The sequence below is a fragment of the Entelurus aequoreus genome, linkage group LG17, assembly GCF_033978785.1.
Source record: "Entelurus aequoreus isolate RoL-2023_Sb linkage group LG17, RoL_Eaeq_v1.1, whole genome shotgun sequence".
NCBI lineage: Eukaryota > Metazoa > Chordata > Actinopteri > Syngnathiformes > Syngnathidae > Entelurus > Entelurus aequoreus.
Window position 1 is genome coordinate 17,978,918 of NC_084747.1, and position 14,743 is coordinate 17,993,660.

The following is a 14,743-nucleotide window of genomic DNA, read 5'->3' on the forward strand; positions in this document are numbered from 1 at the left end:
TAGCGTGACGTCGCAGGTTGAAAGGCTCCTCACGAGAAAGCGACGATTACCCCATTAATTTGAGCCAGGATAAAAGATTTGTGGATGAGGAACGTGAGAGTGAAGGACTAGAGTGCAGTGCAGGACGCATCTTTTTTCGCTCTGACCGTAACTTAGGTACAAGCTGGCTCATTGGATTCCACACTCTCTCCTTTTTCTATTGTGGATCACGGATTTGTATTTTAAACCACCTCGGATACTATATCCTCTTGAAAATGAGAGTCGAGAACGTGAAATGGACATTCACAGTGACTTTTATCTCCACGACAATACATCGGCGAAGCACTTTAGCTACGGAGCTAACGTGATAGCATCGGGCTTAACTGCAGATAGAAACAAAAGAAATAAACCCCTGACTGGAAGGATAGACAGAAAATCACCAATACTATTAAACCATGGACCTGTAACTACACGGTTAATGCTTTCCAGCTTGGCGAAGCTTAAAGGCCTACTGAAATGAATTTTTTTTATTTAAACGGGGATAGTAGATCCATTCTATGTGTCATACTTGATCATTTTGCGATATTGCCATATTTTTGCTGAAAGGATTTAGTATAGAACAACGTCGATAAAGTTTGCAACTTTTGGTCTCTGATAAAAAAAAAACTTTCCCCTACCGGAAGTAGCGTGACGTTGTCAGTTGTTCACTCCCTCATATTTTCCTATTGTTTTCAACGCAGCTAGAGCTATTCGGACCGTGAAAGTGACGATTACCCCATTAATTTGAGCGAGGATGAAAGATTTGTGGACGAGGAACGTTAGAGTGACGGACTAGAATGCAGTGAAATACATATTTTTTTTCGCTCTGATCGTAACTTAGGTACAAGCTGGCTCATTGGATTCCACACTCTCTCCTTTTTCTATTGTGGATCACGGATTTGTATTTTAAACCACCTCGGATACTATATCCTCTTGAAAATGAGAGTCGAGAACGCGAAATGGACATTACAGTGCCTTTTATCTCCACGACAATACATCGACGAAGCTCTTTAGCATGAGCTAACGTGATAGCATCTGTCTTAAATGCAGATAGAAACAAAATAAATAAATCCCTGACTGGAAGGATAGACAGAAGATCGACAATACTATTAAACCATGGACATGTAACTACACGGTTAATAGATCTCAGCCTGGCAAAGCTTAACAATGCTGTTGCTAACAACGCTAAGGCTAGCTTAGCAACCGGAGCTCACAGAGCTATGATAAAAACATTAGCGCTCCACCTACGCCAGCAAGCCCTCATCTGCTTTGCTCAGCAACACCCGTGCTCACCTGCGTTCCAGCGATTGACGGCGCGACGAAGGACTTCACCAGATCATCCGTGCGGTGGGTCTGCTAGCATCGGCTAGGCGTCTGCTAGCATCGGCTAGGCGTCTGCTATCCGAGTAAGTGGTCCTTGTGTTGCTACAGCCACCTACAACGTTCTTCTTTGCAGCCTCCATTGTTCATTAAACAAATTGCAAAAGATTCACCAACGCAGATGTCCAGAATACTGTGGAATTATGAAATGAAAACAGAGCTTTTTTGTATTGTATTCAAGGGAGAAGTCATACCTCTGTTCCTCGGGTTCTTTATAAAGTTAAAGTGCCAATGATTGTCACACACACTAGGTGCGGTGAAATTATCCTCTGCATTTTACCCATCCCGATAGGGGAGCAGTGAGCAGCAGCGGTGGCCGCGGCCGGGAGTCATTTAGTGATTTAACACCCAATTCCAACCCTTGATGCTGAGTGCCAAGCAGGGAGGTAATGGGTCCCATTTTTATAGTCTTTGGTATGACTCTGCCGGGGTTTGAACTCACGACCTACCGATCTCAGTTTATTGGTTTCCTGTTAGCTGTTAGCTGTTTCCATTTTGCCTGTTTCCTGATTCCTGTTCTCCTGCATTTTCTTTTGGACATTAAACCATGTTTTCCTGTATCAAGCCTGCCATCTCTGCATCTTGGTGTTCGTCACCAACACTACCTGACTCTGGTTTCTCGATGTTTTAAAATATTTTTAACTCCCCCAAAGTGATCAAGTCTGGTAGCCTCAAATCTTTCTGGATGTCATTCCATGACCAGGGAGCAGCATAACTGAAGGCTTTCTTTTTTTTACCAAGTTCTGTATTGGCTCTAGGAACCAACATGTGGAGGACATCCTGTGAGCTGTTAGCTGTTTCCAGTTTGCCTGTTTCCTGGTTCCTGTTTTCCTGCATTTTCTTTTCGACATTAAACCATGTTTTCCTGTATCAAGCCTGCCATCTCTGCATCTTGGGGTTCGTCACCAACACTACCTGACTCTGGTTTCTCGATCTTTTAAAATATCTTTAACTCCCCCAAAGTGATCAGGTCTGGTAGCCTCAGATCTTTCTGGATGTCATTCCATGACCAGGGAGCAGCATCCCTGAAGGCTTTTTTGTTGTTGTTGTTTTACCAAGTTCTGTCTTGGCTCTAGGAAACAACATGTGGAGGACATCCTGTGAGCTGTTAGCTGTTTCCAGTTTGCCTGTTTCCTGGTTCCTGATTCCTGTTCTCCTGCATTTTCTTTTGGACATTAAACCATGTTTTCCTGTATCAAGCCTGCCATCTCTGCATCTTGGTGTTTGTCACCAACACTACCTGACTCTGGTTTCTCGATCTTTTAAAATATTTTTAACTCCCCCAAAGTGATCAAGTCTGGTAGCCTCAAATCTTTCTGGATGTCATTCCATGACCAGGGAGCAGCATAACTGAAGGCTTTCTTGTTTACCAAGTTCTGTGTTGGCTCTAGGAACCAACATGTGGAGGACATCCTGTGATCTGTTAGCTGTTTCCAGTTTGCCTGTTTCCTGGTTCCTGATTCCTGCATTTTCTTTTGGACATTAAACCATGTTTTCCTGTATCGAGCCTGCCATCTCTGCATCTTGGGGTTTGTCACCAACACCACCTGACTCTGGTTTCTCCATCTTTTAAAATATTTTAAACTCCCCCAAAGTGGTTAAGTCTGGTAGTGGGTTTTTTTTCCCAAGTTCTGTGTTGGCTCTAGGAACCAACAAGTGGGGGACATCCTGGGAGCATGGGCTGTAAGGACTGGAGTCTCTACACACTAAGGAACACATATAGGTGGGCACTGTCCAAGAAGACATTTCTATATAAAAACTACCCATCGAGAAAGTCTTCGGCCAGTTAAAGATGGACAATTTGTCTTTGCATACAAAGTGCAGTGGTGGACAAGATTTCCACAACCAGTAATAAAAGGTAAGGCACAGTGACATACAGTGTCTAGTTTCTTAAAGTAAGTGCCAGGTCCATTCATAAAAAGCAAGTCTCCATAATCAAGTAAAGGAATAAAGGTGGATGAGATCAGATGTTTCCTAACTTTTAGGGGAAAACAAGACTTATTTTTAAAAAAGAAACCCAATTTAATTTTAAACTTAGAGACAAGCTTTTCTATGTGTGCTTTAAAAGATAATCTCTCATCAATAATAATTCCTAAGTACTTGTGACCAACTCATGAGTAGTCAATATTTTAGGGATGTTCAATGGCAGCCGTTTGCCATTAGAGAATAACATCACCTTAGATGTGTCTGCATTTAGAACTAGCCTAAGTTGGGTGAGCTGGGACTGAACAACATCAAAAGCAGACTGCAAGAGTTCAAGGGTTTGCACTGCAGAGGGGGATGAAATATACTGAACAATGGAGGGCAGCATTTACTATTTCATCACAAAGATTGTTCACGTAAATGGAGAACAACAGCGGTCCTAATATTGAACCCTGTGGAACGCCTTTTAACACAGGGAGGAAATATGAAGAAGACCCAGCAAACTGTTACTATTAAATGTTTGGCTAGAATTTTATTAAACAAAACCCGTTTTCTTTTAAGTAATGTAGAAATGTATCACAGCTGTTTATCTATGTTATGGAGGAATGTAGTTAATCATAGAACTGGTACCCAATGTTGTTACAAAAGTAGTGAATCTAAGATCCTTTTGAATCGAGAAAAAAGTCTGAATCGAATCGTTACCCCCAAGTATCGAATCGAATTGAATCAAAGATTCACATTCCTACTGAAAACAACTTTATTAAACTCCAAAGAGGGTTTGATGTGAATGTGTTATCCTTAGATATTGGTAAATCTCAATTTATTTTTATTTTTTGTAGTAGTATCGTCTTAAAACCCACTTTTATTCTCTGACTTTTAAACCGGCGTGAGTCTTGTGGTCCTCTGCGTCTTTTATTGTTTTATTATATTATATTGATTTGTCTGTATTGTTTATTCAATGTTATTGATGTCTTTTATTATTGTATTCTATTATTATCATTTGTTTGTTTATTGTTTACTTGTTTCATTTTAAATGCTTGTAATTGGATTACTTTTATTGTGTCTTTTTTATGTGCAGCACTCTGGACACAGTCTTGTTGTTAATAGTGCTATATAAATATAAAAAAAAATGCTATATAAAAGAGGATTGGATCGGATTGGATTACCGTATTTTTCGGACTATAAAGCGCATTTAAAATCCCTTAATTTTCTCAAAAATCGACAGTGCGCCTTATAGCCCAGTGCGCCTAATGCACGGAATAATTCTGGTTGTGCTTACCGACCTCGAAGCAATTTTATTTGGTACATAGTGTAATGACAAGTGTGACCAATAGATGGCAGTCACACATAAGAGATATGTGTAGACTGCAATATGACTGTAAAACATAACCTATGCAACATTTTGACCAAACAACCACCATCACATGTTATGTAGACCAACAAGGAAGTGTTTTAAATTGAGAAAAAAATTATAATATGAACCCTTTTAAATTCCGGTGCGCCTTTTGTATGAAAAAAGACCTGAATAGACCCGCTCATCGGCAGTGCGCCTTATAATCCGGTGCGCCTTATAGTCCAGAATATACAGTATATGTCGAAAGAGTTGAGATTCAAAAAATATATTTTTTGTTATAATATAGCTTGTGTAGGACGAAAAACATGACACAAACCTTCCTAATTGTTAGAAACACCACTGTTTAATATGTTTATGCTTTACTGATGAGAGTATTTGGCGAGCGTCGTTTTGTACTACTAATTTTGTCGGTCCTTGAACTCACCGTGGTTGTGTGGACTGTGACGCAACAGTTTGTTTACATGTACAACTTTCTCCGGTGCAGCCACAGCAAGTCGTCTTTTGTACCACTCCTTTGTCTCATTTTGTCCACCAAACGTTTTATACTGTGCGTGAATGCACAAACAAGAGAATACGTTTTGGGGTGTTTTGATTGATAAAAATGTGTCACGGAAAACCACTTGTAAATGATGCAAAGGCTAAAATATATCCAACTATTTCTATTTTACACAAAATGAAGGGATTTTTAAATCAAAAAGCATTTTTTTTAAATAATTTACTGATTGTTCCATCCCTAACATACAGTATTGTGATGAATTGGGGGGTCGTGTCTGTAAAGCATATTTAAATCCAGTTGTTCTTATGCCGAAGAGAGTCGCAAGAATCATGAGTGGAAATGCATGTAGGGACCCCACAAACCCAATATTCAAACGGTTGTTGAAATGTAATGAATTGGTCAAGTATAATGTCCGCAAAATCATGTACAAAGCAAATGGAAACTTTCTACCAAACAACTTCAAGAGAGACTTGTTAGAAGGGAAAGTAATTATAATCTGAGAGGAAGGGAGACCATCAATGAGTCGAGATTTAGAACAGTGACAATAGTTACACCTTGTTGTTCCTACTTGGTCTACACAAGAAACAAACATACCTTTTGATTAGACCCAGGGTCGGCAACCCAAAATGTTGAAAGAGCCATGTTGGACCAAAAATACAAAAAACAAATATGTCTGGAGCCGCAAAAAAATTAACGCTTTATATACGTTTTATAATGAAGGCAACACATGATGTAAGTGTCTATATTAGTTATATTAGCCTACTATCAAAATGACTATGTGTCGCAGGCTGACGCAAATCTTCATCAACAGAAATGTTGAAATGTAATATTTATTCTACACATTTTTACAACATAGGAAAACATTAGTAAAACTTATCCGAGGGTGAGATAACACCTGGAAATGACTAACTTAGAATGGGCAAAGGTATAGATGTGTGTTAATGGATTTATTACAATCTTTGCAAGCTGGGCAACGTTTGCTGTGGTCTGGAACAACATGGCACACAAACAACTATCAGAAATGCAGCCGATATTACATACGGATAATGTGTCATGGGACATGCAAAACTAAATTATAAAATTAAATGACCTCAAATACACGTACAAACGAGGCATAATGATGCAATATGTACATAAAGCTAGCCTAAACAGCATGTTAGCATCGATTAGCTTGCAGTCATGCACTGGCCAAATACGCCCGATTAGCACTCCACACAAGTCAGTAACATCGACAAAGCTCACCTTTGTGCATTCACGCACAGTATAAAACATTTGGTGGACAAAATGAGACAAAGGAGTGGCACAAAAGACGACTTTCTGTGGCAGCATTGGAGAAAGTTGTCCATGCAAACAAACTGTTGCGTCACAGTCCACACAACCACGGGGAGTTCAAGGACCGCCAAAATTAGTAGGACAAAAATGACGCTCGCCAAATACTCTCTTCAGTGAAGCATAAACATATTAAACAGTGGTGTTTCGAACAATTAGGAAGGTTTTTGTCATGTTTGTCCTTCTACGCAAACTATATTATCACAAAAAATATATTTTCCTCCCCATCTTTTTCCATTTTCATACATTTTCGAAAACGCTTTAAGAGCATTAGACAAAGTGCAAGGCCGCATATAATTATCTATTCATAATTCAAATAGTTGTGTTCGTGTAAAATCCTGGTAGAGTGTCAATGACACTGTGCTATTGGTATTCCGCAGCATTCTCACAGAATTAAATGTACTTTAGTGCCAAATAAAATCCGCGGGGACTACAGTGGATGGACGGCGAGTAGGAACAACATCATTCCTGACATGACGGCAAACGCCGCAACACACCACCCTGCTGCGTGACGCCACACACACACACGCATGGTGGGATTAGGATCTTTTTTTGTTTCTATTGATAAACTTGGAGTGTGCGGAGATTTGTCATATTTGTCATAGGCAACATGCAGAAAAGCAGATGGGTTTGCATGGCAACAGCTGCTAATCTCTGTAAGCAGACCGGATAACAGCAGCTTCCTGCAGAGAGACTGCTGGTAGAAACACACACACACACACACACACACACACACACACACACACACACACACACACACACACACACACACATTTGTGTATTTGTTACTTTCTTAAAACCTGAGAAAAATGCCTACCTCTTTAGGACCACCCTTTCTAGATATATAAAGATTTGTATTTACAACATTAATAATATATACATACTATGCAAATATAAAAAAAGCTTGTTGTGGAAAATTTGATGGAATTTCACAAGAAAAACTTTTTTGGCAGTATCATAAAAAAAAAGTCGTAATTTTACTCGACACGAGTCAAAATTTTACAAGGAAAACTGAACATTTGTGCAATGTTGTGATAAAAGTTGGAATTTTACTCAACAACACTCGCCGTTTTACAAGAAAAGCTTACAATTTTGGCAATTTTATGAACAGAGTCGTAATTTTACCCGACAAAAGTCACAATTTTATAAGAAAACTGAAAAATGTTGGCAATATAATAATAAACGGAATTTTACTTGACCAAATTATGACAAAAGTCATCATTTTATAAGAAAACTTTCAAATGTTGGTAATATCATAATAATAATCGGAATTTTACTCTGCAAAAATTATGACTAAATTCATCATTTTATTCAAAAAATGTCACTGTTTTACAAGAACAACAAAAAAATGGGCAATATTTCGACAAAAGTCATAACTGTGTACGACAAATGTCACCATTTTGCATTAAATATGTCATAATTTTACATTAAAAAGTCATAATTTTACGAGAAAATATTGCAATATTACATAAACAGAAAGAATATGAGAAATTGTTCACAATTTTATGAGGGAAAAAGTGAGAAAAAGACTGCTTTTAGTTCATTTATTTTTTGTTTTTATTTATTGTTTATAATTGGTTTTTAATCTTCATTATTAACTTCAAGTTATTACAGTATGTCTCTATATACATACTTATTTCACTTTTGTTATTGATTTTGGCCAAACGGGGCGCATTTCAATTTCACACTTGTCACTACATATGTTGACCAGAGGGGGAGCACTTTTAAAACCGACACACAGTCAATTTAAAAAATCCCTCCTTTTTGGGACCACCCTCATTTTGATAGATGTCACCACCAGGGGGTGCAAATGAGACATTCTCTATTAGATGCAATGGTTTTCCGTATTGGGACCATGATTTATGTCATCACTTGTTCACATCTCCTCATATGGAAACTACTTTTCCTTGTTGATGTCTCAAGAAGGGTAGAAATACAAGAACACACACACACACACACACACACACACACATTCTTGTATTTCTTACCTTCTTGAGATCTGAGAAAAATGCCTACCTCTTTAAGACCAACCTTTCTAGATATATAAAGATGTGTATTTACAACATTAATAATATATACATACTATGCAAATATAAAAAAGCTTGTTGTGAAAATTTTTTGTTGGAATTTCACAAGAAAAACTTTTTTGGCAGTATTATTAAAAAAAAAAGTCATACTTTTACTTGACGCAAGTCAAACTTTTACAAGAAAAACTGAACATGTGTGCAATGTTATGATAAAAGTTGGAATTTTACTCAACAACACTTGCCGTTTTACAAGAAAAGCTTATTTAAAAGCAAATTTATGTACAGAGTCGTAATTTTACTCGACAAAAGTCACAATTCTATAAGAAAACTTCAAAATGTTGGCAATATTATAATAATAAACGGAATTTTACTTGGCCAAATTATGACAAAAGTCATCATTTTATAAGAAAACTTTAAAATGTTGGCAATATCATAATAATAATCTGAATTTTACTCTGCAAAAATTATGACTAAATTCATCATTTTATTCAAAAAATGTCACTGTTTTACAAGAACAACAAAAAATGGGAAATATTTCGACAAAAGTCATAACTGTGTACGACAAATGTCACCATTTTGCATTAAAAATGTCATAATTTTACATAAAAAAGTCATAATTTTACGAGAAAATATTCCAATATTACACAAACAGAAAGAATATGAGAAATTGTTCACAATTTTATGAGGAAAAAAGTGAGAAAAAGACTGCTTTTAGTTCATTTATTTTTTGTTTTTATTTATTGTTTATAATTGGTTTTTAATCTTCATTATTAACTTCAAGTTATTACAGTATGTCTCTATATACATATTTATTTCACTTTTGTTATTGATTTTGGCCAAATGGGGCGCATTTCAATTTCACACTTGTCATTACATATGTTGGCCAGAGGGGGAGCACATCAATTTTTTACACACACTTGTTATTTCATATGTTGACTAGAGGGGGAGCACTTTTAAAACCGACACACAGTCAATTTGAAAAACCCCTCCTTTTTGGGACCCCCCTCATTTAGATAGATGTCACCACCAGGGGGTGCAAATGAGACATTCTCTATTAGATGCAATGGTTTTCTGTATTGGGACCATGATTTATGTCATCACTTGTTCACACCTCCTCATATGGAAGTTACTTTTCCTTGTTGATGTCTCAAGAAGGGTAGAAATACAAGAACACACACACACACACACACACACACACACACACGCACACACATACACACACATTCTTGTAGTTCTTACCTTCTTGAGACCTGAGAAAAATGCCTACCTCTTTAGGACCAACCTTTCTAGATATATAAAGATTTGTATTTACAACATTAATAATATATACATACTATGCAAATATAAAAAAGCTTGTTGGAATTTCACAAGAAAAACTTTTTTGGCAGTATCATTTAAAAAAAGTCATAATTTTACTCGCCACAAGTCAAAATTTTACAAGAAAAACTGAACATTTGTGCAATGTTATGATAAAAGTTGGAATTTTACTCAACAACACTCGCCGTTTTACAAGAAAAGCTTATTTAAAAGCAAATTTATGTACAGAGTCGTAATTTTACTCGACAAAAGTCACAATTTTATAAGAAAACTTAAACATTTTGGCATTATTATAATAATAATCGGAATTTTACTTGGCCAAATTATGACAAAAGTCATCATTTTATAAGAAAACTTTAAAATGTTGGCAATATCATAATCCCATCCATCCAATTTCTACCGCTTATTCCCTTTGGGGTCGCGGGGGGCGCTGGAGCCTATCTCAGCTACAATCGGGCGGAAGGCGGGGTACACCCTGGACAAGTCGCCACCTCATCACAGGGCGCAATATCATAATAATAATCTGAATTTTACTCTGCAAAAATTATGACTAAATTCATCATTTTATTCAAAAAATGTCATTGTTTTACAAGAACAACAACAAAAAAATTGGCAATATTGCGACAAAAGTCAGAATTTTGTACGACAAATGTCACCATTTTGCATTAAAAAGTAATAATTTCACGGTAAAAAAAAGTCATAATTTTACGAGAAAATATTGCAATATTACAGAAACAGAAAGAATGTGAGAAATTGTTCACAATTTTATGAGGAAAAAAGTCGACACATTGTGAGAAAAAGACTGCTTTTAGTTCATTTTTTGTTTGTTTGTATTTATTGTTTGTAATTGTTTTTTAATCTTCATTATTTACTTCAAGTTATTACAGTATGTCTCTATATACATATTTATTTTATTTTTGTTATTGATTTTCAATTTCACAATTGTCATTATATATGTTGGCCAGAGGGGGAGCACTTCAATTTTTTTACACCCACTTGTTATTTCATATGTTGACCAGAGGGGGAGCACTTTTAAAACCGACACACAGTCAATTTGAAAAACCCCTCCTTTTTGGGAACCACCCTCATTTTGATAGATGTCACCACCAGGGGGTGCAAATGAGACATTCTCTATTAGATGCAATGGTTTTCCGTATTGGGACCATAATTTATGTGTGAATTATATTTATATAGCGCTTTTCTCTAGTGACTCAAAGCGCTTTTACATAGTGAAACCCAATATCTAAGTTACATTTAAACCAGTGTGGGTGGCACTGGGAGCAGGTGGGTGAAGTGCCTTGCCCAAGGACACAACGGCAGTGACTAGGATGGCGGAAGCAGGGATCGAACCTGGAACCCTCAAGTTGCTGGCACGGCCACTCTACCAACCGAGCTATACTGCTATATGTCCTAACTTGTTCACCGGTCTTCATATGGAAGGTACTTTTCCTTGTTGATGTCTCAAGAAGGGTAGAAATACAAGAACACACACACACACACACACACACACACACACACACACACACACACACACACACCACCTGCTGAGACGCGTGTGTGTGCGCTGATATCAAAGAGTGGCCGGCACAGTATGATGCCATGATGCAAGACCGAGGCTTTGCTTCACCTTCATTGTGCGCGATGAACACATGACATGATAGAGAAGTGAATGACGCCATGATGGTTTTTTTTTCTTAACTGAGCAAATTTATCAAAACTAAAAAAAACACATGCACATAAGTATTCACAGCCTACTTTGTTGATGCAGAAATTACAGTTTCATGCCTTTTTGGAATACGAGGCCACAAGCTTGGCACACCTATCTTCCTCCTAAGCTCCATCAGGGTGTCTCGGTGAATACTTACGTACATGAGTTTGTTTTTTTTGGCACAATTAAACAAAAACCCGTTTTACATTGTCATGACGGGGTTATTGTGTGTAGAATTTTGAGGACAAAATGAATTCAATCCATTTTGATTTAAGGCTGTAAGGGAAGCACTGTGAATAGACTTAGACACACTTTTTTGATCCACAAGGGAAATTGTTCCACACAGTAGCTCAGTTACAAAGGATGGAAAGGATAATGCACACAAGGGCACAAAAAGAGAAAACAAAAGGTATAAAGTAGACTAAAAATGTAGCATAGTAGCGATATAAAATAAAGAAACATATATGTAATATTTACATATTATATATACAGTATATAATATATACTGATATAATATTGTGGAGGGGGGCGTGGTGTTTTAATTGGTATTTTTATTTATTTTTTAAATTTATTATTTATATTGTTTTTATATTGGTTTTCTATTCATTTATTTTTTGTTTTTATTCAGTCATTGGTGGAGCATAATATTGTTTTTAATATTGTTTTTAACAAGGCTGTGCAGCACTTTGGAAACCTTCTTGTTGTGTAAATGTGCTATATAAATAAAGTGGATTGGATTGGATTGGGGTGTGCCAGGACCAAGCTCGAAGACAGCGACAGGCGAGCGGATGGCCCATGTGGGCCTTGTTATCTAATCAATCACATGTGGCCTTTATTAGCAGCAGCCGGTATGAGACATGCAGTTGGAGTTGGAGTGGGAGCCAGAGAGAGAGAGAGAGAGTCACGAACAAAGAGAAAGACATTTTGCTGGAAAGCAAAAGCCTCTCCACATTGATGAAAATAAAACAGTGTTGCAACCTGAAATCCGGGCTCTCCTGGCAGTGTGTGGTGGTCCGAAGAACCCACTAGAGGTCAACCTCTACAAATATATTATCATATTATTGTTATATAATATATATAATATATAGGAAATCCAAATTACCATACTTTCCAAATGCACTGGAAATAACATGAATTATTATCACAACCGTATTGTTGTAACTACTCTGATTACAGTGCAATCACAACACATCATATCAACTCTTAGTGCCATGCAAGTCTAATGGATCACTGCATAATATCATATTGGCCGTTATTAGATGAATATAAATGTGATATTCTTAATGAAAACCAGGGCCATGGAATATATTTTGACACATTATTCATCATTTCCTCCTATAAACGCCAGCAGACGGGACAGAATGGGGCCGGCAGTCATATGGCGGTCCATATACCGCGCGTGCTGCAGAAGTGCAATAATAGTTGGGCTGCCTGGAGGACGTGGATGAACGCCACTCATTAACACGCGGGAGATTGCAGCCGGGCGGTCTGGAAATGACACTCCTCCTATCCCCAGATGGAACTTTTCAATTTGTAGAATTCCCAAAAGATCTTTCATGAGACAAGATGTTTTTCAACACAAAAATGCTAGCCAAAAAAATGAGTTCTCGCCCATCTCATGATGGGACTTATTACTGCCTGTCAAGAGAACTGTCGTGTTCCACTGATGTAAATTGTGTTACAAGACGAAGGGGTCACATGCGTCAGAAACAGCCGTGCATTGGAAAAAGGGGTAGGATTAAATAAGATGTGTTTCTGCCTACTCCTTTTCGGACATAGAGAAATAAGAATATGTAAATATTGCCGTCATGCCCTAAAAAATGACCAACATCTACGGCAAGAACATGCCGTGACCGCCCTTGACTTTTGACTTGTTAATGGACGAGGGATGTAACGGTAAACGGTCTGATGATAATTTGCGATAAAATTCCCCGACGGTTGGTAATGCCGTCTAATTTTTTTTATTACTGAAAAAACTTCATTTATTAATGCATTTTAGGCAACACGAAGTCAGGCGCATGCGCACTCGCGTCGTTTGGCTTGATTGTCAGGGCGGACTAACTACACGGACTTTGCTCCGGAGATTTCCCCTCGGAGTAAACGGAGCCAAGCGCTTAGTTTAACAGCGTTTTCCCTCGCTTAAAGGCCTACTGAAAGCCACTACTTCCGACCACGCAGTCTGATAGTTTATATATCAATGATGAAATCTTAACATTGCAACACATGCCAATACGGCCGGGTTAGATTAGTAAAGTGCAATTTTAAATTTCCCGCAAAATATCCTGCTGAAAACGTCTCGGTATGATGACGTTTGCGCGTGACGTCACGGATTGTAGCGGACATTTTGGGACAGCATTGTGGCCAGCTATTAAGTCGTCTGTTTTCATCGCAAAATTCCACAGTATTCTGGACATCTGTGTTGGTGAATCTTTTGCAATTTGTTTAATGAACAATGAAGACAGCAAAGAAGAAAGCTGTAGGTGGGAAGCGGTGTATTAGCGGCCGGCTGCAGCAACACAAACACGTAGCCGGTGTTTCATTGTTTACATTCCCGAAATATGACATATGTCAAGCTTTACCATTGGCCTGTGGACAACTGGGACAACAGAGACTCTTACCAGGAGGACTTTGAGTTGGATACGCGCTACCGTGAGTACGCAGCTGCGGCTTCCAAACATTTGATCGCTTGCCCGTACGTGCGTGCCGCTATGTGCATGTCACGTACGTAACTTTGGGGAAATATATGTGCTGTATGAACTTTGCGGAGGTGAACGGTACTTTGGGCTGTGGGATTGAGTGTGTTGTGCGGGTGTTTGAGTTGTATTGGCGGGTTATATGGACGGGAGGGGGGAGGTGTTTGTTATGCGGGATTAATTTGTGGCATATTAAATATAAACCTGGTTGTGTTGTGGCTAATAGAGTATATATATGTCTTGTGTTTATTTACTGTTTTAGTCATTCCCAGCTAAATATCAGGTCCCACCCGCCTCTCACAGCATCTTCCCTATCTGAATCGCTTCCACTGCCCTCTAATTCTTCACTCTCACTTTCCTCATCCACAAATCTTTCATCCTCGCTCAAATTAATGGGTAATCGTCGCTTTCTCGGTCCGAATCGCTCTCGCTGCTGGTGGCCATGATTGTAAACAATGTGCAGATGTGAGGAGCTCCACAACCTGTGACGTCACGCTA

At 38.1% G+C, this 14,743-nt stretch overlaps 1 protein-coding gene across 1 annotated transcript in view; it reads right to left on the minus strand.

Annotated features, from left to right (window-relative positions):
- adamts3 (ADAM metallopeptidase with thrombospondin type 1 motif, 3) overlaps positions 1–14,743 on the minus strand; it is a 452,399-nt gene that overhangs the window by 379,070 nt on the left and 58,586 nt on the right. The gene's annotated exons all lie outside the window — the stretch shown is intronic.